Below are 20929 nucleotides of genomic sequence, written 5' to 3'. Positions count from 1 at the left end.
ATAATGTCGGGACAATGGAGGGTTCTGTACGTCCATACGATATGAAAAAGCCGCACAAGCAAAAAGCGTACCTTCGCGGTATTTACGTCATTTTATTAAAATGAGAAACTTTTTGGAAAACAACTCATAAATGGCTCAACCGATTATGTCCAAACTAATTTTCGCGGAAATACATACTCGTAATATTAGCGATATTCATTTTTTTTTTGTTTTACGCCTGGTTCAAAAGCTAGAGTATCCTCCGTGCGTCCCTAGACGATCCTTCCTTTGGAGAAAGTTTATTTCAAATTCAAAACTCTGTTAATTACTAATGCACGGTGTTTTTTTTTAAGTCCTTTAATTTTAAGCGTGCATTCCTGAGCTTAAATTAAGTACCTTTCTTAAAGAAACCGATATTCTAATTTTTTTTTATACTACCTACGTGAATGTCAAACAAGCGTACGGCCCGCCTGATGGAAAGCAGTCTCCGTAGCCTATGTTCGCCTGCAACTCCAGAGGAGTTACATGTGCGTTGCAGACCTTAACACTCCGCACCCTCGTTGAGCTCTGGCAACCTTACTCACCGGCAGGAACACAACACTATGAGTAGGGTCTAGTGTTATTAACTCCATTATGGAGATAATTAATGATTTATTTTATATAATAAGGCCCCTACGAGAGTGTATTACCTGAGGGCCTGTTTACATATAGATTAGGTTTAGTATGGGTTCATACATTTGCTACTAAACGCAAGTACTATCTCGGACGATCGATATTCGAAATGGCATTGATATGTCTTAGTTTTCAATTGTTTGGTAGATTTAAACATATTGTCCGTGTCTATAACACTATTACTTTTTTATGAGAAATACAAAAAAAGCTATGCCATTCAGTTTCCTTAAATGTACTTAGCCATACCCCGAAATTCACGGAGTTTAAAAAAACATCGTGTCCCAGAAGATATGATTGTGGATGTTGGGATCCGCGGGAAATCGACATAACTCGCTCAATATTGTGGCATTTGATCTTTCTAACGCAATATGTAATATACCAGGTATTAAGCTCCGCAATAACCCTCGACATCTGATAGGGTCGATGAAAGTCAGTTTAGTTGGAAAATAAAATAGATTCGACTAGTTACAGATCGTGAACTCAAAACACTCAAACGTTAAATGAAGTATAATGCTGAAATAGGTACGAATAAAAATTAAGAGAAACATTGCATGTAGAACTAAAGGTACGTATGTAATCATAAGTACAAGTTCCCCAAAACTTTCTGGGAAATGGCTGCAGGTATTAGCTACGTTTTAGCCAATCGGCGTAAAAACATTCCAGTCCGTATTCCCAAATGAGTCGCTGTTTACATTTATTTACGATCTGGCAATGGTACAATATTTTTTACAAGAGACATTAACTGTTCCATTATAAAAAGATGTTGTAAGATACGTCAATTTGGGCGGTGGCAACGGCCTGTATAAATGGTCACTGCTTTCTTCAAACTAAATAAATTTAACGGATCAAGTAAAAAAATATCCTAGAATATTTTTGTTTTTAGAGGCCTAAAAGAAGAAATTATACTAAGCGAAAAACATCGGGTACTTCTATCAAAAACGAGAAATGAGACAATTTTAACTTTCGACATTTAATGACAACGACCCAAGCCAGCTAGCACAAAAAGTAAAACAAGGCAGCTAACACAATAAGTAGTATTTGTTTTACAAGCGGGCAAAGTTGTTGTTTAACCGCTCGTGCTAATATTGATATCCGAGTAAGCGAAAGATTCCAAAATTGAACCACGAGCGTAGCGAGTGGTTAGAAAATTGGAATCTTGAGCGTTGCGAGGGTTTCAAGGCACGAGGGTTAAACAAACTTTGCCTCCGAGTGAAACACATCATTTTTCACCACACCAACGCGAATAAAATACTAACTATGAAATACCAAAAAAAAGCAAACCAAATCAAATCCAAATGAACTTAATTAAAAATGTATAATCCAAAATCATCATTTAAAAATCAATTCTACCAGCTAACATAAGGAAACGACTCAAAATTTGCATCTGATTACTTTGCCTCACATGTGGATAAAATGCAACTTTCTCATTCGTTTTTGAACAATCAAGAGGGCCTTTATCAGTTGGTGTGGTGAAAAATGATGTATTTCGTCTTTCTAATTGTAAAGAACGAGTAGGTCCGAAAGTTATTCATCAACTTAATCTTCAAACTTCAACTCGACTTAACAGTCGTACTAACCTTCAAACTTATCAATTTCCGCCATAAGTTCATGGCTGTTCTAAGTACTTGATTTCAATTATCCAATAATAAACTAAAGCTCAAGTTTTGAAAGTAATAATATTGATACTTGCATCAAATTTACTAGTGGATCAGTAAGCCACGCGAACCTCCATGGAACCGCCATTTTTTAAATTTTCAAAAAACTGAATCCACAAAAAAACCAAATGCGTAATTACCGAACCTGCTTACAAAATAACCCTTTGGTTGAAAAATGCGACCTGTAGAGGAGAACAGCAATAATTTACGGGGTGAAAGGATGGGACCAACCCCGAAATCGCGAAAAAATATATGGGAAAGTACATTTTTTTTTCGCGATTTTTGTATTGGTCCCTTAGTAAAAGTTGCTCAATATGACCTAGATATTCAGCCCGTAAATTATTGCAGGTGACTAAATAAACACACTGTATGAAACCATTTTTATTTTTACCCAAGCTGAAACGAAGACGAACAATTTTCATTAATTCATTTTCACTTGATCACTTGCCGCAAATCTGTGGCAGTGGTAAATGTGATAATCAGTTACCATTTTAATTTGCACATTTATTGCAAGTCTTCTCGTACTTATTACAGACGTATAACTCTACTTATAAAGAGAGGCACTTTCAACAGAGAGGCTTAAGCCCAAACTCGCCACTCTGCCAAGGCCAAGCTATCTCAGCAGATACTTGGAATCCTTCCAGATATCTGTAACTTGTTACGTAGTTGCCTAATACACAAATCAATAGAATAAGGTAAAATTTACTCAAGAATAATGAAACGAGTTACTATGCGTAGATATTTCCAGATAACGTGACCCGACTTTTGCTCGTGGTGTACTAAGTGAAAGTTTTTAAAGATGTCCATTAGAATAATACGCTTATCGCGTTCAATCTAATTTATTTAGAATGAAAAAGTATATATGCCTTTGATTTGTACAATGTCTATACCTTTTACTGGCGAATCAAATGAAAGCCTTTGTTGACTGAGTATCACTTAGTTTCAGATCAAAGATACATTATAGTATTAGTAGATGTATAAAGTCTAAGACAAATTACAGCTAATGTAGATGATTGTACGGCTCAGTACAGTCAGTACATTATGCGATAAAGCTGTCATTGAGCTGACAGTGCTGTCCAAACTCCGTAGCATGAGTTTTTACACTGTTCATCAGTTCATCACATTAATTTTAATGAATTTATGGTTTATAGATCATGTCATTGACGAATACGCATGCCTTCACTCGTAATGTCATGTTATTAGAGGTTAGATTTGAGAAATTTGCGCGTCATCGTTGATGACGAGAATTCTAAAACCAGTTTAAGTTACCTTTAAATAAAGCAAATGAATGTACAGGACATCATTTATTTATTTAACCTATATTGCACAAATGAAAACCTTACAGTACATACAAAAGGCAGAATAAATGACTATGCATTATGTACCAGGTAACCTTAAAAGCAAAGCAAAGGCGGTGCTACTTTTAACGAAAAAAAAAACATATTATAACATTTATACATGTAAATATATGTATAACCATTCTCAGGATTCAAAAATAGAGTCAAGAAGTATTTGAATAAACTTGCTACAGAAAATGTTTATATTATACATAATATTAAAGTGTATACTAAGATTTAAGTACGATAACTAAACATGAGTTTCAGTTTTCTAATTATATGTATTAAAACATTAATTTGTGTAATGTGCGTGTGTAATTATAATGTAAAGCATTATTTATGATTTCGTTAATACTAGACTTAGGTACGATAAGTTTCAGTTTTCATATTATAATTTATTTTGAAGCGCTGTTTATGACACTGCTCCCAGTTATTAAGGAACGCGATAGGTACAGCTGACGATGTTTCCAACGCATAACGAGCGACAGTCAGCGATACAATAGGACCGAATATTTGTGTGGTTTCTCTCAAAAGTATTAAACACAGCAATATTGTATTAGGAAATCTGTTATTTGATCTGACATTAGTAATGTTAGCATATATATTTTAAATTATTTTTCATCTTGTATTCAGTTTGCTCATGTCGACAGATAATACATAGGTATTTACTTACTGCAACGTCGTAGGAACCACAGATTTCTAGTTTGTCATTATTTACTATAGGAATGAGAAGTACCTACTAATGTGTATTGATATTCAAAAACGAAAATATGTGTAATGCCTACAATATTTCCCGTCTATGTGAACTTACTGATTTCCAACTGTGTAGACGGTGGTTTGCCAACAAAATAACTTGTGCCCCGACCATTTCATAAGGACACCTGAGGCTAGGGCGATAGGCCGCGAATAACGAAAATCTAAATTTCTCTGTCTGCCTCTCTTCAAACATGCAGGCGCGATAAAGAGGTAGATAACGAAATTTTCATTTTCATTTTTTGCAGTAGGGCCTCTGGCTCGATTTTTAGGTTTCCGTTACGGTGGTTCGCTAGAGTTAAAGGCCCGCTAAGCACTAGAAATATAGAACCAAGGCGTCTGGCGCGTGGGACGTAGGCGACACCACGGCGAGCCCTCCTGAGACATTCTGGGACATTCTATAAATAGACATTATTGCACTTCACTTTTGGACGACGACACTTTTTACATGCTTAAATTATCCTTGGCAGCCATATTCAAATACAAACTGGAATTAAGGAAATCAATAGAGCAATGCAACAAAAATTAGAGAACAGATTTGAATATTTCACAGCTCATTAAACAATATAAAAGGTAATCACGGTTCATATCCCGGTCGATTTAAGTCTAGTGAAGATTCGAGATTCGCGATTGTTAGCTTTTGCGAATATCTGACAGGCCGACATCGTCCGGCGAACTGGACTGGTAATCAGGGGGCCCCTATCTTTAGGGTGGCTCAACATTTGTTGTTACTTTAACGAAAAAAGCCCTTTTTACGAAAAAAGGTAAAAATAATGAAATTTCATCACGTTAGACCCGTTAATGACATCAAACTTTTGTTGATATTCTGGCCCGTCAGACAGCCGACCGTAATATAACATAGTTTGTTAGACGAAATTTTATATGTAGTATGTTATTATAGTTATGCTAAGTAAATAACCAATTATGGAAAGAACTTATATGTATGTACATAAAACTTTATGGTTAGTTATTTTAAAAACCATAAATCAAGAGTTTTAAAAGTGATCCAAGCGACCGCAACCATGACAACGAGTGATTGGAAAAAGATGATTCACCCAGTACGGATATGATGGTGGTTCTTGTCTACGTGACAGCGCGATAAAACGGTATCCGTCACTTTCTATCCCGCGGTGTTAAAAAGTGACGGTTATTTTATCACGTGGATACAGTCAACCATAACACGCCTGCAGAAAGACCACAAGGTGAAGCAAGAAAACAATAACCGACCGGCGTTCGGTTAAGACCGCAAGGAACCTCAGCAGTACATGGTTATTTCGTAAACTGACATAACAGTGACCGTCTTATATCGTGACATAATTTACATGTAATTGGTTCAGAAACTTTCATGAACATCCGAAAAGGGACCCGACGAAGGATTTTCCTACGTCATTTATTATATTATATAAAGGCATGGGGTCCGTTTGAGAAACAAAGGTTAATCAAAGTTTATAATTCATTATCGTAATAACCCATCAACATGAGCAAACCGTAATGACGACAAAGCTTGCCAGTGAGCGGCATTCGATCGATCTCAATTTAATCTCGTTTTGACATCTCACGCTTACACTTAAATGTTGGTGCGGGCGAGCCCTACGAATGATATCAAAACGCAAATTTTTTAACGTGAAAATTAACGACAATCGTAAATTAGATTTACCAGACAAGAAATTATTACGTCATAATTTAATCGAAATCGACTTATTTATTTATTCAAATATGAAACAAATGGCCATACAATTTTTTTTAATATTTTATTATAGTAAGTTTTACTTTTCCTCGCTGTCTTTTATTAAACGTCAAACAAAATTGCACGCGTCAAACCGGGGCATGCCAATGATGTGTTAACTAAACCAACAAAAGAACCCGACTGTCGAGAAAGAAAGGTAATATGAAGTGTGTGTATACAATTATATGTTTGTCTTTCTTTTTTGTAAACCCTATAATAGCCCAGACGGCTTGAACACCTTCGACGCGTAACGTGTCGAAACATATACAATACCCCACTTATTTTCGAGTGTCTACGTCCTGTGGAATATTTTACAAGTACGTAAAAGACCCCTCTTAAGAGTATCAAACGACTTCAGCGTTTGAGATTCACCGTAGCCCTATTGATCGTTGACAATTTTTGAACGTAGACCGCATCATCGCTTACCATCAGGTGATTCGTGGTCAAACGCCTGCCTAACCTCCATAAAAAAAAATAAGGGAAATGAATAAAGGAAAATAAAAGTATAATAGTTTTAAAATAAAATATATGTAAATTAACTCATTGGGGCCTATACTAACTTCACGTGGAGTATGTGGAATAATTAAAAATATACGCTGCGGTGAGGGCCGGTAGTGAACTTGTGTCCATTTAAACCATGATACCCCTTTATACTATGGCCAGTTCTATCTCGAACACAGAGTAAAAATTGATGGACCTTTTGCCCTAAATAGTTTAATGTATTGAGAATTTTATAGAGAGACTCTTTTTTTATGCTATTTTCAGCCACGGACAATAGTTCATTTTTAAATAAAAGTGCTTTTTCTATGAACAATGGTCAAATGTATTTATTGAGTTAAACATCAGTGTAATACATATTTACTTCAAAATATATTTTCTAATTCAACTATGACAGAGTCAAATAGATGTATGGCATTTTGAATAAATCTTTATTCATTCAAAGTACTAGTACTAGAACAACTGTCCCCCGTGGCTTCGCTTCCCATCCTTCAGTTCCGAATAGAAAACAGACTTAGGGAGTCTACAGTCCATGCGACAGACGTGGTCACTCCATCTTAGTTGGTTGGTTGGTTGACGGGGGACAGTTTCTGCGATATAAAGACGTTCTGAAGCGTCTTCTCAAAGCTTGCAACATTCTATTAGAGCGTTGGAAGGAGCTAGCGGTTCAGAGATCAGAATAGCGCAATATGGTAAGAGAAGGTGTAGCTACTTTCGAAGAAGCTCGACTTGGAACACCTGGACCAAAAGCGCCTTCAACGGAAGTCTCGATCTAAGCCATCCTACGCATTCCTTCCTTCTTCGGAAGTACCCCCTTTGAAACTAGGCCGTAGGCGATTATACTTATTTACTCTAAAAAATAAAGATACACATTTCGTTACACGTCTCGCGGGATGATTTCAGAAACTTTTTGGTCCTAATATTGAGCTCAGTAATAACTAAGTCTACTAACTCCTAATATTATTATTATTGTAGTTTGTGGGCCTTTGAATGCCACGTCGACCAGGCATTGGTCTATTGTGACAGCCCTTTAAAGTTCATTACTGATGCCCGTTGAATCCAGGAAATTCCAGATTCTTTGGGCCGTAATGTTCTGTACCTCATAGGGTTGCAATACGTGCCGCCCTAGGTGGGTACTTCTTTTTGACATTAGTGGTCCACAGGAGCAGAGAATGTGCATTGCAGTCTCCTCTGACTCATGGCAGAACCTGCATGTCGCGTCTTGTTTCTTTCCGATTTGAAACATGTGTTTGTTCAATTTACAGTGTCCAGTCAAAATTCTGGTCACCGCGCAGGCTTTGTATCTTTTGAGCCCTAGAAGCTCCCTAGCAGTTTTGCTGTTGAACCCTTTGATTAGAGCTTTCGAGTGTTCTTGTCCTTTTACGAACTTCCACCAATCGTTTGCCCTTATTTTTTCTAAATTGCTGAGCAGTGAATATGCATCCCGTTTTGTGATTCCACAGAACGGTTCTGGGCCGACCAGGGGTGTGTCTGCGCCCTTTCTAGCAAGTTCATCCGCTTCTTCGTTTCCGTTAATGTCGGAGTGCCCTGGTACCCATCTAAGTGTGACTTTGTTGGAGTTTGCCAGTGCATTGAGGTTTGTTTTACAGTTCTGGACTAGTTTTGAGTTTGACTCAAGGGATTCTAGTGCCAGCAGAGCAGCCTGGCTGTCTGAGTTGATGTAGATATGTTGGTGTCGTAGGTTTTTATCCAGGTTAATCTCCGCACATTTGTTGATGGCGTAGACTTCAGCCTGGAAGATTGAGGCCTGTGTGCCCATGCTGACGCTGGCTCTGAGCTTAGGTCTCTCACCATAGATCCCACATCCTACATCAATGCCTTTCTTGGAACCATCCGTGTACCAAATATGGCTTCCCTCTTCGACGTACATTTGGTTGTTGGTCCATTTGTCTCTAGGAGGTATTTCTACTGTGTACAGTTTAGTAAATTGACATTCAGTGTGCGTGTCATCGGTGGGCATGCTAAGGGTTCTATTTGCAAAAACCCAGGCCTTTAGTTTGGTTAATGCTTGAGAGCGCCATTTTGTCCTGTTTAGCGTGCATATTCTGTAGACGCACTGCTTAGCCTCCTTTTGCACCTGCAAGTGGAGTGGTATAATATCCAGCAGTGCGTCTAGGGCCGCTCCCGGTGTCGAGGAGAAGGCGCCTGTTGCTGTTAAACAAGCCGTGCGCTGCAGGCTGTTTAGAGTTTCTATTGCCGTCTTTTGGTTGGTTTTGTTACACCAGACTGCGGAGGCGTAGGTAATTATGGGCCTCACAACCGCTGTGTATAACCACATAGCAATTTTGGGTCTTATGCCCCATCTTGCTCCTGCCATTCGACAGCATGACCACATGGCCATTTTCGCTTTTTGTATAATATTTCTTAGGTGAGGGTTCCAAGTTAACTTTTGGTCGAAAGTGACCCCTAGGTACTTGACCTCGTCTGAGAATGGTATTGTTTGACCATTAAGTCTTGGTTCTGTGAGCTTTTCGAGCTTTCGTTTCCTTGTGAATGGTACTATTACCGTCTTGCTCGGATTAATGGACAAGTCATTTTCTCTACACCATTTGAATATTGTGTTTAGAGCTCCTTGCATTAGGTTTGATATCGTGTGGAGGCAAGGGCCTTTGATGATGACTACAAGGTCGTCGGCATATCCTTGTGTGTCATAGTCTTGGCCTGACATAATTGCAAGAAGTTGGTCCACTGCCAGGGTCCATAATAGAGGGGAAAGAACGCCTCCTTGTGGGCACCCTTTTGTGGTATAAAATTCATGCTCTATAGTATTGAGGGTCAGAGTGGCTACTCTGTTCGAGAGCATGCTATGTACCCATCTGGTGGTGGTTTCGTCAACACCCTTTGATTTCATACCATTAAGTATGGTCTCTGTGGGTGTATTGTCGAAAGCACCCTCTACATCAAGAAACGCACATAGAGCGGTTTGCTTGTCCTCTAGGGTTTTCTGCACCTTGTCAACCAGGTCAAGTAGGGCAGTCTCCGTAGATTTTCCCTTTTGGTAAGCATGCTGGTTTACACTTAGTGGTCTTTCCACCAGGTATTGGGCTCTAATGTGCTGATCGATGATTCTTTCCATCGTTTTGAGTAGAAACGATGTTAGACTAATAGGTCTGAAGGATTTAGGCTGTGAGTAGTCCTTCTTCCCTGCTTTTGGTATAAATCGTACCTTGACCCGAGTCCATTTATCTGGTATAATTCCCCACGCGAAACTTGCTCGGAATATTCTGGCCAGATGCGGGAGGAGGAGATCCTGTCCTTGCTGAAGAAGCGCCGGAAACACTCCATCTTCTCCCGCTGATTTAAATGGTTGAAATTTTTTTAAAGCCCATTTAATTTTGTTTGGTCTAAAGATGTTGGTTGCCAAATTCCAGTCGATATTGCGTGCCCTGTGGATTTGAGGCTTCCTTTGGGCGCAAAGTTGTATGTTACTGGTTGTATACGAACCGGGGAAGTGTGTGCCTCTGAGCAAGTCAAGAGTTTCCTCTTCTGTGTTCGTAAATGTGCCATCTGGTCTTTTCAGGAGACCGAGATAGTTGGTTGATGTCTTGGAGAGTATTTTGTGAATTCTCGCTCCTTTATGAGTTTGGGCAATCTCTTCACAGAACCTTCTCCATGACCTTCTTTTTGCCTTCCTGATTTGTTTATTATATTCAGTCAACGCTCTACCATACCTTTCCCACTCATTCGGTGTGGTTGAGTGATTGAATATGCGACGTGTAGACCTACGGAGGTTTTCTAGCCTTTTGTTCCACCACGTCGTTGTGTTAGTAGTTTTTGACTCTTTCAGCGGACAGCTTTGTTCGTAGGCCCTACTTATGCCTTCAGATATTAGGTTAACTGCCATGTTAAGAGAGTCTGGTGTTTTGACATATTTTGGGACATCCTTTAGACGTTTTTCGAGGTCAGCCTTATAGGCTTCCCATGACGTTTCTTTTGGATTTCTACGCGTAAGTGGTTCCCTATCTAGAGAGCCTTTAACACTGAACAAAATATGTTTGTGGTCCGACATTGAGTTTTCGCTGCTGACACGCCAGTCGGCTAGGCAGCTTGCCGCCTTTTCAGTAGCGAAGGTTATATCTAGTACTTCTTGCCTAGCTCTAGTTACGAAGGTGGGCATATTACCCTTATTCAACAAGTGCAGACAATTAGTAAAGATAAATTGGGATAGTAACTCACCCCTTTTGTTGATTCCAGTGCTCCCCCAGATGGTGTGGTGGGCGTTGGCGTCACATCCCACAATAAGTTCCGCCTTTTGTGCTTGAGCGTACTCAAGCACTTTAGTCAGTTCTTCTGTGGGATCTTGCTTCTCTCCGGGCAGGTAGGCGGAGCAGACTATTACCTTGAGTGCTCCTCTCCCTTTGAGATCGACGTAGGCAGCTACTTGGTCTTCACTGCATAGTTCTGTAACAGGCAAGAAGTTAATATTTTTGTTAAATACGATGCAGGCTCTCGGTTTAGCACCTTTTTCGTAGATCAGTACCTTTCCTGCTCTGTTCAGTCCTGATGCCATGGACTTAGTGTTGATCCATGGTTCTTGTATGAGGGCGATGTCCAGGCCATTTTCGCCAAAAAGTCTTTCCACGACCGCTGTGGCCGCTATGGCGTGATGTAGATTGGCCTGTAGGAACCTCACCCCCCTACCCTCTAAAGCGTCGTTACTACTTGGCACTGCGCTGGGCACTGGTGTGCCCTTGGTGCCGTCTTCGGTCCCCATTACCCCTTGGGCGGTTGTTGCCCCTGAAGCCTCCCCGGTTGGCGAGAAACCGCTGCATGCCCGATGGTCCTGGGATGGGATTGGAGGTTGAAGGAGCCGCCCGTTTTGGACCAGAAGGCACCTTTCGGGCAGGCTTTTGGGATAAGGTGTTGGGTGGGGTAGGGTTTGCAGACTGCGGTGGTGGGTCTTGGGTAGGTTGAGTTTCGGACTGTTGGGTCTTTGGGTGGCCCTTTAGCCGAAACTGGACCTCCCGGAAACCTAAGTTTGCATTTAGGCCCTTTTTCTGTAGATTCTCCACAGACAAGTCGTCTAGAGATAGGGTTACCATAACCCCACTCTTCTCGACTTTGGTGTGGAGAATCTTCCAGTACTCTGTGTACAGCCCCTGGTTCTGTGCATAGAGTAGAGATAGCGACTGCTTTACCTTAGAGTCGTCTATCTCTGGAATGAACACCATCCCTATGTTCGGCTTGGGAAGCTCATTTTCAGGGATGACCCCGAGGTTGGCTTCCGGCCATGGTTTTAGGGAAGGTGTTATTTGTTCAAGCCAGGCTTTAGATCTTTGGTCACTACAGGTGATGAGTAACCAGCCTGGCTTGTAAGAATAACTCCTAATATAGTTACTCTTTGAAGTTAGTATTGATAAAGCTACATTAATGGATTAATATTTTCCATAGAAATCTATGTACAAGAATTATTTATTATATTCCAATGTATTTTATTATTACTTACAAATTCGCTACAAATGGCGATCTCTAGTCCTTAATAATAAAATTCAATTACATATAAAAAATAAGTGTTCCGTGAACTCAGTTTTCTACAGAACACTAATTACATACAGTCACGTCTAAAAATATCGATACGAAAAAAGTACCAAAAATATATATACACTACCTTAATATATGGGCAATAAAGTCGTGTATACATATTTTTGACACTTTTTTCGTACCGATATTTTCAGACGTGACCGTACAAGTACAAAGAAAAATGCTTATATTTTAAACGTAAATTGAATAAAAAAACTTAATTATAGACAAAAGAATCGAAAATTAACAAGTAGGTAATTAATTATCAAATCTTATTTAAATTAAGTGTAAGAAAACATAATAACAAACGACTTGATGTTTCAGGACAATAATAGCGTAACGAATTGTGGATGAATTGTATTTAGGTATTTTGTTATAAATACCCGTGCAAAAGGCAAAGGTCAAAGCACTTTTCATTTCAAATATATCTCGAGTTTGAAGTGGGAAAGCATAAAAGGCACGTGAACGCGACAAATGATCCCTTTTACCTCATACAATATATTATGTTTATGCAAAACCCATTTCAAGTTACGAGTAGAATCTCAATAAGTAACCGTTTCGCAAGAACGATTTTATACTCGAACATGTAAGTATAAAATAGTTGATAGTCTATATACCTACTGCATTATGACGAGAAAACGACCAAGTGCGAGTCGAACTAGCGCCCCAAGGATTCCGTACTTCGCACATTTTTTTACAAATAGTAAAAATATATATTATTTGAGATACTCACAATGATCCCTTTCAATTGATATATAAGACACGCGATAATACGATTTAGTTTGCAAAACTTTTATATTATTTTCCCTCGTGATATGTGTTCAGTTAACGTCAAAGATATGTTTACACTTTTACACCTTACTCCTTTATAATAAGGCGTATATTGTAAACATATCTTTAACGTCGACTGTACCAAATTTCAACTCAATTAGTGCAGTATTCGTTTCGGAGCAAATAAGTAACGACAAACCGACAGACAGACAAACAAACGCATGAATGGGCACGAGTAAGAGTTCGGTTTTATTTTTCATTTGAGGTACGGAACCTTGAAAATATAATATTGTTCTAAAATAGGTAAATAAAGTACAGGATTCTTCTAGATACGTAAATAATAATAAACGTATTCTTCTTCTTCTATTTTTCTCAGAATATTCGCGTCCACTGCCTCATTCATGTTGTTCTGTATGCAGCGGTTCTAAGCCAGGTCGGCCCTATCATCTTTCAAATATCGTCCGACCATCTTCCGTCACCTCAGCTTCCCAGTCGAGCTCTCCAGAACAGTACTCACTCGGTGGCCCCATCATCATCCCTGCAACAGATATGGACGCCCATTCCCACTTCAGCTGCGCAATTCTTTTGACGACGTCGGTAACTTTCGTGCGTTGGCGAATGTCCCAATTCCGAATTCTGTCTCGCAGGGAGCTCCCGAGCATCGCGCGCTCAATAGCGCTTTGTGCCACTTTTAGTTGGCGGACCCTTCCGACAGTCAACGTCCATGTCTCGCATGCATAGGTCATTACTGGGAGGACGCATTGGTTGTAAGCCCTAGTTTTTAGTGACTGTGGGGGTTTGGACTTAAAAACACCGCCTAGCATGCCAAATGCGCCCCATCCCAATTTAATGCACCTAAGTTTCAGCATTCAAGGGGTTACCGTCAAGCGTTATTTTCTGGCCCAAATATACGTACTCTCCATCGTTTTGCCTTCCAATTAAATAGTTGCCTTTTCAGCAATGCTCCACCACTTTGTTGTCTCTATATTCATTTTTACAACAACTTGCATCGATACCTGGCTTAGATCGTTGAGCATTTGTTCGAGATCTTCAGGTGTTTCTGCGAGTAGAACGGTGTTGTCAGCAGTATATAATACATAAGAAACGTATAGGCATGTAAACATTATTATTAACTATTAAATATCATAGAAACTAGTTGTTCAGATATTAAATTGAAGATATAATTTTAGTAGATATAATGAAGTAGGTACATAATCTTAATTCATTTAGCGCTAATTACTTACGTCATATTGTAGTTACGCCTCGCCTCTATGTAGCAGCTACGACGTAGCGCTACGAGCGTAGTATAATAGTGAAAGTAATACTTACGGCCCGATTCGAAGAATGGTTAAGACACGTTTAAGATCTTGGAAAATTCGATAACTAAACGACATGTCAAAATTGACGTTTATTTCGATTCCGCTGTGATCCCAATAAGATCTATCTACGATATTTCTAACGTCAAAGTGACATTGGTTGCCCGAATCGAGCTGCTTCTGTCAATTATACGACATACAAACGATATCTAAATGAGAACTTATCTATACCAGAACTTATCATTATCGTATCTCATTCTTCGAATCGGGCCATTACTGTAAGCTACTTGCAAGTCTTTTGTCGCAGTAAACGCAGGCGTCTCGCTCGCCGTAACATGTGTGGACAAGTCTAAACGAAATGAGCGAATGACAGGTAACTGATATGATTCAAATATCGGTTTGATGTCAGTGCGCGTTCGAATTGGCCTGTGCAGCAATACAACACAAGAACAGATGTACAGTGGTGTCCCGTTGTGTTTAATTCTCTCCAATAGAATGTTACGAGTACAATATATCTATATTTTCTCGTTAACCGTAGGTAACCGTTACTTAAGTTGGGGCACCGACCGTACGTCATCGTTACATTAGTTAGGTACCAATGATTTTTGAAACTATCTACTTTAAGTACCTACCTATTGACGATTGCTCACGCTGGTTGGTGAACGCGAAATGTAGTGGCAGTCCTGTCATTAGGCATCTCGCTCGCACTTGTTGAAATCAATAAGTTCTATACTTGCCGCAAAACTAACTGACGACTGAGATCATAATGCCTCCTTTACCCTTGTTAAGACCAACTAAGAGTGAAAGAGAAGGCATTATAACCTGACTCGCCACTTAGTTTTGCGGCAAGTATAGCTTGAGGTGTCGAGATCGTATCACATCTAAATTCAAACTTTAACAAATATTGTAAAATAAGTATACTGCTTGTGTTACTTGCTGTTGTAAGCAACTAGTGCCTACGCCAATTCTTGGAATTAGTTGCCAAGTGGACCCCAGGCTCCCATGAGCCGTAGAAAATGTCGGAACAACGCGACGAAGATGATAGCTGGTTGTGTGAGTTGTCTTGTGTGGTTTGACGAGTCTGGCCTAGTGGGTAGTGACCATGCCTGTGAAGCCGACGGTCCTGGGTTCGAATCCCGGTAAGGGCATTTATTTGCAGCTGAGCACAGATATTTGTTCCTGAGTCATGGATGTTTTCTATGTATTTGTATATTATATATATCGTTGTCTGAGTGTTGAGTGAGTTGTCTTCTTGGCTTACCGTGGGATTTAGTTAATTTGTGTAAGAATGTCCCTATGCTGGTATTTATTTATATGGATATTACTAGCGTCTATCGAGGAATCTGGTCTTCAACAGGAGGACATGATGTCACGATCCTCGGCATTGAGGGATCGACTGAAGAAGAAGCGTCTACCCGCAACTTCTCTGCGTGGGATGATGATGACGATGATTGATAAAATTTATCCTATGCCTTAAGCTATCTTCAGAGACGACCGGTCTGACCTAGTGGGTAGTGACCCTGCCTATGAAGTAGATGATCCTCGGTTCGAATCTCGGTAAGGGCATTTATTTGTGTGATGAACGCAGATATTTGTTTCTGAGTCATGAGTGTTTCCTATGTCGTATAAGTATGTAGTACCTGGGCGACCGAGCTTTGCTCGGTTATAACTATTTATTGTAATATGGTGGTCTATAGGTGATAATCTTAAGTACATTTTTTTACTAAATTAAACTTGTCTAAAACAATAAAAATTAAAAAAAATATATAAACTTGAACATATACAAAAAAAACAAAAGTAAATCACCGGGCGAGATTCGAACCCGTATCACTCGTTTAGCAGTCCGTGTCTTAACCCGCTGGACCAGACGGACAGTTGCCAGCAATACGAAATTAGCGACCATATTCTGCGTCGAAAGAAAAACGCATGAAAACTCGAAAACACGCGTTTTCCCAAACATAAGACTAATCTACATCGATTGTTTACCCCCAAAAACCCCCATATACCAAATTTCAGCAAAATCGTTAGAGCCGTTTCCGAGATCCCGGAAATATATATACAAGAATTGCTCGTTTAAAGGTATAAGATTTATCTATATACGTATGAATATCGTCGCCTAGTATCTGTGTAAGATTGTCCCCAAATATTTATTTATTTATTTAGCTATTTAAGCTTGGATACACAGACAAACCGAATTAATTTCGCATTCATAATAGGTATTACTAGGGATTATACAAGAATTCTGAGTAAACAGTAGCATGTAACCTTCCTTGAAATTGTTCGCCGCGGGACTCACAAACGTGTCCTTGCAAACGTAGAGCCATGTTATGTGTGTTTACTTTAACATCGGTACTAATTAAAATAATTGTTTGCGTCGTTCATCAAGCCATGTTAACAAGGTAAACGCGACCCTGTCGTTTGTTGAAAATCATACGTATCATAACTTAACTAAATCTGAAATAGTTAGTTTAAACAATATACATTGCTTTTCTACTCGTCGGCTATAATGGTTGATTAAGATTTCGTATACCAAACTATAATTGTGTATTTTTCATGTATGGGCTCCCATTGAACTATAAGATTCATTTCGATACGCCGTAGTCAACTTGAAAAAAAATTGACCAATCACGTGCCGCCGCGCTCTCATAGAAAAGACTAAACGGGCGCGGGGCGCGGGACGTGGCGCGGGGTGGGAGTCACGCGTTTATGTCTTCTTTTGTTTTGTTTTTGGTTTTACAGTAAAAATAAGTATTATTTTAGATGACTCGTAGAAAAAGTATTATATACAATAGTGAAATAATCAAGCTTTTCAATCTCGTAACTTACTTAGGCAGCTCAGCAAGCTTCGTTGCCTAAACACGGAACTCGACTGAAAGCTCTCTATTATATCACGATTATGTAAAATAAATGTTTGAGTACATGTGATGAAATAGTGGCGATACCACCAAAATTTATAATGGTGAGAGTCGAATGAGAATAACAAGAGGGTTGTATGACTTGAACTAACAATTTCCGTGTATTATCACTGTCTGGGGAGGAAACTAGAGAGCTCGGTTTCCAATATCATTTACTACTATGGGACAAGGGTCGTTCCTCAAGAATCTCATTCCCCTGGCGCATACCTATTCGTAAATTCCCAGGAGATTCCGCTAAGCAGTTTTGTTTGTAAATGGAACTTGCACGGGTTACAAAGTCACCATTAGATGATAATAAAGCGGAATCTCCTGGGAATTTGCGAATAGCGAATGAGATTTTTCAGAAATGACCCGTAACTGAAATCCATGTAGATTTCGATGTTGTCTATGAGATAGCAAAATTTATTTCGCCAGTACAATTTTGGTCCCCGTTATACAATTAATGGATCAGTATAATCTAATAATTTTAATGAAAGTAAAAACATTGTATTTATATTTAAAAAAACTCTGATCTGATCGAGATCGAGAGCAAACGTGTCTCCAGCGTCCCGGAGTGGTCATATAAATACCGTGAGATCGCGACACGATTCATTCGTATATTCCCATAGCAGCGCAGAACAGTCCAGTACAAGCGCACTAGAACCAAGTCACGACAAGGTTTGAAACTCCGAGCGTTTTAATGCGGATTGCACGGCCAATCGACAGACTAATTAAGCTCAGCAGTAGTTCTTCTTCCACATCCAAATTTACCGATTACTAGTGGTTTGTTGCAACTAGCCCTTACATCGGTGATTCTGAGCAGTCAACTCGCCCGTTCGATTGGAACGTGACCCGTGGCCCGTCTGGGCCAGTAGGGATTAAGCTAAAACGCCCGCTTTACGGGTATGATGTACTTTTTGTTACGTGGCCTTCCGGTAAAACCTAATGGGTTATTTTTATTGACTGGCACTATCTATTCTATATACCTATATAGAATACTTGTTATTAATATCAGCGATTTGCCTAGTTTTTATTGATGATTCTATGCAGATGTTCCTCATGCTCTGGTACATCAACTGGAGCAATATTTGGTAGTTCGTCAGGTCAGGTAATTATATTTAACCTCCTTTTGCAAATGACACACTTGTATGTAAACGCTTTAATTTTTATTAAAATAAAAATGTATACAAGACATTCTTTATAATATTTATGAACCAACTTGCTAAATTAATAAAAACATCACTTACTTATGTGGGCACATCTAGTTCTCAGATATTTTCAGTTTCATCGAATATTATAGTCATGATGATCGTGCAATGCCTAGGTACAAAAACTGATCTGTTAGGGTAGATTGAATGAGGAAAATTAATGTTTTTCCCGTTTAAGGCAAAAAGGTGAGCTAGAAAGCCGAGGAAGCATATTTTTTCTGACTACGGCGAAACCAATAGGAAGGGATTTTAGCAAATAGGTACATATGTATATAAGTATGTAGGTGGGAATCGTTTGTATATGGTAACTAAGTAGTTTTGAGCTACTACACTTTTAAAGTGATTTCCACAAGTGAGGAAACAAAGTAAAATCAGCAGTGTAGATAAAGTTTTTTAAACGTTTTCAATTCAATTGAATGCATTTATTTGTCTAAAAGCAGGTAGTGTTAGAAAAAGGTTTTACATATATATAATTAAGTTCTCCACTTTTGGCCATATTATGAGTCATATAATTATTTAAGGTGAATGGCGGTGTAGCTCATGCGATTCGAATTAATTGTCATCATCAAAATAATAGATGTTAACTATTTACATACATATACTGATCAATTAATGTCAAAATTCTAATTGTTAAATGTCAAATTAAGGCCTATATTAAAATTATATAATTTAGATAATACATTACAAATACATGCTGCAAAAAATGCGCTGTCATTTAGATATTCGTATATGTCACTTGTTTTACTTTTTGAGACAACTGTCTATTAGAAAAAAAAAAGTTATTCTGTAACATCAAAATTATATTCAATTAGGACAGACGCGGCGGGGGACTTTGTGTTGTAAGGTGTATAGATAGATATATTTGACGACCAGTTTGGCCTAGTGGGTAGTGACCCTGCCTACGAAGCCGATGATCCCGGGTTCAAATCAAATCCTGGTAAGGGCATTTATTCGTGTGATGAGCATGGATATTTGTTCCTGAGTCAATTTCAATTAGGTATGTAATCAAAATGTACATAGGTAGGGCTTCCGAGAAAAGCTTGTAGACTTGTTGCCGTGACAACAAAACTTCAATTAGAAGCCCTAAGCCCTAAGGGCATACAAACCCAAGGGCATCAGGTTATGAAAATCCTGGTGGGTCGTAATAAACGTTTTGTACCGCTTGATTATCGATAGGTTATATACTCATAGTAATAAGGAACTTAAATTAATAACATAATAACATCAAAGGAACTCAAAGAAAAGGAGCTCAAAGAGGGGAGGGAGGGTTGTTAGGGTCGGCAACGCGAATGAAACTCTTCTGAAGTTGCAGGCGTGCATACGCGGAGACTGCTTACCATCAGGCGGGCCGTATGCTTGTTTGCCACCGACGTAGTATAAATCAAAGCAAATATTATTGGTGTATTTTCCTGTCAAATAACTACAAATTTTAAGCTTATATGGGATTACAACGGGACTCTGTTGCTAAGCTCCGTCAGTAGACTATTTACATACAATACTTAAACATGATTTTTCCGATGTTTTTAGCGTTTCGTTTCTTACCTCAAAAGGAAAAATGTACCTAATTCTTAAATGATGACTCGTGTATCTGTTTTCCCTGCCGCCTGTTATTTGCTACGAAACTAAAAGTAAATACTGGACTGATTGAGTTGAAATTTGGTATATATAATGTATGGAAGTGACCCTAAGGCGGGCGTGTGTAAATAAGCGAATTTTAAATATCAGAAAACTTGCGAATTTAAACAATATTCTGAAAACTACATCATATGACGAATTGAATGAAAGAGAAATATTTTTTTAGATTCATCACTTTGAAGTTATTTAAGGAAATTGACGATTAATTCCTTGGAACCCAGCATTTCCTCTGAGAATAATTTAAAAAGCCTCTATAAAATTGTAGTAACATTTAATTTACGTAAAAGGAGTTTGAACGTGATAAAGTTTATGTTCAGAACATATTAAGCAAAATGTGCCCAGCGGCGGCTAAAGTGCTGTTATCAAGCAATTAAAACATCAGAGGCGAGGACAAAGCCAGAAATTAACAACTTCCCGTCCAGCAAAATCTAATTCCGTTCTTATTTCCTAGCATGCCCATTCCATACATCTTTTTATTCCTATTACTAGAGCCTTACCAAAAGCGAAGGATCGCGCATGTTTATAGGCTAGGCTCGGACCGGCGTGGACTCAGCACCAAGCACTGTTCAGTGGCTAACATACTCTTCAATGTACGCATTGAGTGACGTAAAAGTCGAAAGGAGCTTGGATCGGAACCTTTATATTATTCAAAGTAGAAAGAAGTGATAATGTATGAAGCGCGTGCGCTGTTAAGTCGTTTTCGAGTTAGCAAGTCTTGCTGGCCCGTCGCCTCGCGCATCGTCATCGATCGTTTGCGCGCGCACCTCCGCCATTCTGCTTTCAGTACCGACCGGAGCCTCCAGTCGAATACTAAAATCGACAGAAATGTACCAAACCCGTGTTAACAGTGGCTTCTCGAAACGGAATTGATCGGTAGAAACAGGACCGTTGCGGTACAGGATCGGAAACTAAGGTCAGTGGTCTTGATCGGAGTCCGTCTCCAC

General features: G+C 39.1%; 1 protein-coding gene across 5 annotated transcripts in view; it reads left to right on the top strand.

Annotated features, from left to right (window-relative positions):
- The window catches only part of LOC133515336 (synaptotagmin 1), a 53897-nt gene that overhangs the window by 3903 nt on the left and 29065 nt on the right, over positions 1 to 20929 (top strand). For 4 of the 5 annotated variants that reach the window (XM_061847810.1, XM_061847807.1, XM_061847809.1 and 1 more), the window contains exon 1: positions 20741 to 20898. The exons of the other annotated variant lie outside the window; for it this stretch is intronic. The gene's annotated coding sequence lies outside the window, so the exon portion shown is untranslated. Of the gene's footprint in view, positions 1 to 20740; positions 20899 to 20929 lie in introns of those variants that run through there. 5 annotated transcript variants of the gene reach the window in all.

This window comes from Cydia pomonella, chromosome 2, assembly GCF_033807575.1.
Source record: "Cydia pomonella isolate Wapato2018A chromosome 2, ilCydPomo1, whole genome shotgun sequence".
Taxonomy (NCBI): Eukaryota; Metazoa; Arthropoda; class Insecta; order Lepidoptera; family Tortricidae; genus Cydia; species Cydia pomonella.
This window is presented reverse-complemented; position numbering and strand designations above follow the sequence as displayed.